This window comes from Dermacentor silvarum, unplaced genomic scaffold (assembly GCF_013339745.2).
Source record: "Dermacentor silvarum isolate Dsil-2018 unplaced genomic scaffold, BIME_Dsil_1.4 Seq481, whole genome shotgun sequence".
Taxonomy (NCBI): domain Eukaryota; kingdom Metazoa; phylum Arthropoda; class Arachnida; order Ixodida; family Ixodidae; genus Dermacentor; species Dermacentor silvarum.
This window is the reverse complement of record NW_023606304.1, coordinates 153,805-157,043: the sequence shown is the minus strand read 5'-3', so window position 1 is coordinate 157,043 and position 3,239 is coordinate 153,805.

The following is a 3,239-nucleotide window of genomic DNA, read 5'->3' as shown; positions in this document are numbered from 1 at the left end:
CTTACAATTAATGAATATGATTCTCCTGGCTGTGTAATAAGTAGTGCAGTCGTGCAGTACTCGCATGTCAGTTTTGAACACACAACTTATGTGCTACATAACCTGCCATGTACGTGACAATCTTCCCCGCCACATTCGCTGACGTATTTGGGAGCAATGATGTAATCATGCTCACTGCTGATATAGGACTGCTCAATAGTCTCAGCATTTAGAAGCTGCTTTCATTCCATTGATTCATTTAATACTTTCATCGATGAAGCTTTTGTAGAACTGCTGCATGATAATATTACAATGCTGTCCAGGCTCAGACAGTTCCCTGTTGAAACATTTACAAGCTCATTTTGAACAATAACCTTTTAAATGCTGCACGAAACTGTTGTGCAATTTGGTTGTCATTGTGCCCGCCGTGTGCTCGTGTCAGTCCAAAGAAGAGTTCAAGGTGATCCTGGCAGATTTTGTCGGCTGGAATGTATTTTTAGCTGTGGTTTTTTAACAACAAGAAAGTTGAAAAGGTCATTTAAAGTTTTCATGCGAATGAGAAAATCCAGAAAGCCTGTCTTTCGGCCGGGTTCAATTATTCTTTTTTTACTGGCATTTTCTCTTGAGGAGTACAGGTACTGGGTTGTGCTCTCAAACATGGTCTCAATAACCTTTGCATTCTTGTCATGTAAGGGCTTCATAAAAGCTTTTTGGTGCATGCTTCTTGAATTAAGGGCATCCAAATGTTGTTAATGTGCAATATAAAATTCTCTGTTGGCTGTGTGTTGGAGGAGCCTTCTGGTTGCAGTTCCCTGCACTCGGCCAGCGCTGTTGTGACAGAAGTACTCATGATTTGTACAGCAAGGCTGACTTTCATGGGTTGCCGTTCCCACTCGATGTGAGCTCTGCGCAACTTGTTGGCCAAGTGCAGGCCTTCTGTCTGCTGCACACTGTGCAGCTGCTCAGTGTGTTCCCAGCAAATTGCTTTACCGTTCTGATCAATAAAGCACCTCTTATGTGCATGTGCATTTCTGATGAGCTTTAGCATGTGGCGGGGATCAAGAAATGCTGCTACAGGCTGTCGGGTCATAGGGTGTGCAAATATCGTCTTTAAGTTTCTTAGATTTTGAAAGTTGCGTCCGAGCTCTTTCAGCATGGACATATTGGCTGGGGGACCGTCACACAATGCTGGGGCACCGCCCCAGCATTGTGCATGCTTTGGAGGTACTGGTGTACAAGGTTAGCCCGTTGTTGCCCATTTATCCCATCCACAAGAAAATAGCGAAGGGGCAACTTCCAGTGTCCGTTAATGGCCACTGCCATTATAAAAGCAGCTATTGCCTGTGGCAGGGAGTCACTATCGAAACCTGTTCCAATGTCAACAAATCCCTCAAAACAGCACCTGCTTCATTGAATTTGCTGACGAATCGACATCTCGTTGACCATTAGGCTACAAATTGTCTGGTAGCCTTTGCTCCTCGTTTCAAAACATTTCAGTTTTAGTACGTGAAATGCTTGAGATGAAAGCCCTGGATGCCCATCAACAGTTTCATACCACTTTCTTAGAGTTCTGGGGTGATGACGGCATGTATAAAAGACCTTTCTTACATATTGGTAGGCTCGTGGGGAGTAAAATTTAAGTGTCAAGGCAAAAGTTCTCAGCTCAGGTGAGTATACTGCGGGCATGCTTGCAGGACTGTGCTTTCCGACTTGTCGTTGGAGCAAATGCCGATTTGCTGTTCCTGAGCTAGCCGAAACTGTTGCTTGCTCTTTCAGTAGAATATTCTCTTTTAGTCATTTTGCAACTGTGCTTTTTCTTCTCTAGTCGCCACCTAGTCTGCTGGAGACGTTTGATTCTCCTCCTTGAGTGCACGTTAAGAAGAAATGCAAGCCATGCTGCTCTTGACCTCAAGTACGCCTTTTCTGGTGTGTACATCTGGAATAGTAAGCGAAGCAATAAGTGCAATGCCCGTGATTCACATCCAAGTTTATATAACAAATATTATCAGAATTGGACATGATGAAAGCAAAAGTGTTTGCGATACCCAGAGAAAAATTTTAAAACTTGGCTCGCCACTCCGGCTGCATCTCCCATAGTTCCTTTGGAAAGGATACCTTAACAGCCTTCTCAATTTGAACTTCTACCCACTCACATGCTTAAAAACTGGTGGGTTTGTTGACTATTTATTGCAAACAGTTTACATCATGCTGTTTAACTACTGTAAGTAAAAATGTGCAATTATAGAGTCAATGTAGTACAGTGTTACACCCTGCCTAAACATGCACAGCTAAAACTTCTGTTAAGAATGCATGCCATGTATAATTCTTTCATCCTCATTAGCTAATAGGCTAGTTTACATGGCCATTTACGTTTGCTTGTTCCCGTTGTCGTGGATTCTTGGCAGAGGGTGGGTAACGGCCCGGTTAGGGAGTTCCTGCCTAAATTTATTATCTATTTAATTAAACAAAGTTTGAAACGTCCTGGATCTTGTCCACGGAGGACGTGTAATGCGGGCCTCGAATTAAGAACAAAGTCTTCCCATTAGTGTCAAGCATCTGGTGTCCGATTAGTCTTCTCTGGTGTCCAACCTTCGAAGCAACAAGAGGTAAACTGGAAACAGGGGATTCACACTCATTCCACGAAAGTTGTCGACTTGGTTTCTTTCTCTGCGTGACGGTCATTTTTCCAGGGTCGGGCGAGTGACCTTCGTGCTGGTTCCTGCTTCCACGAAGGGTGACGGTTGTGGTCGCGTCTAAGTGAGCTTCTTTGTCATCGCGTCACAGCGGGTGTCGGGCCGCGTCGCCAGATAGGCGGCCGCCGATGAAGGGGGTGGCATCGGGTGATACACCCAAAGGATGCGCACTGCCGATTTGGGCGCTTGTTTGCCCGTCACCGTCGGTGTCAGGCACTGTCGCCGTCTGGGCGACGACGTTGACGAAAGGGGCGGCCTCGATGGAAACAACCAAAGGATGCGCCCTGCCGATTCGGGACGCAACAGACTGCTCCGCCGCCGGAAGATCCGACCTGAGGGCGACCAGCTGTCAGGTTGCCCGAAGCGTCGGTCAGACGCGACCTCAGAGTTTCTTCTTGAAACGATGACCAATGGCACACTCGAGCTTGAGGTCGCAGCATTAGCTTCTTTTTGGCCTTCTCCCTGGGAACACACCAGCTCACACGACCACAGGGCACAGGAAAGTGCCGTGTTCGCACCGAGAGTCATTGGGTCTAGCGAACAAACCAACGCACCTGCCTTATCTAA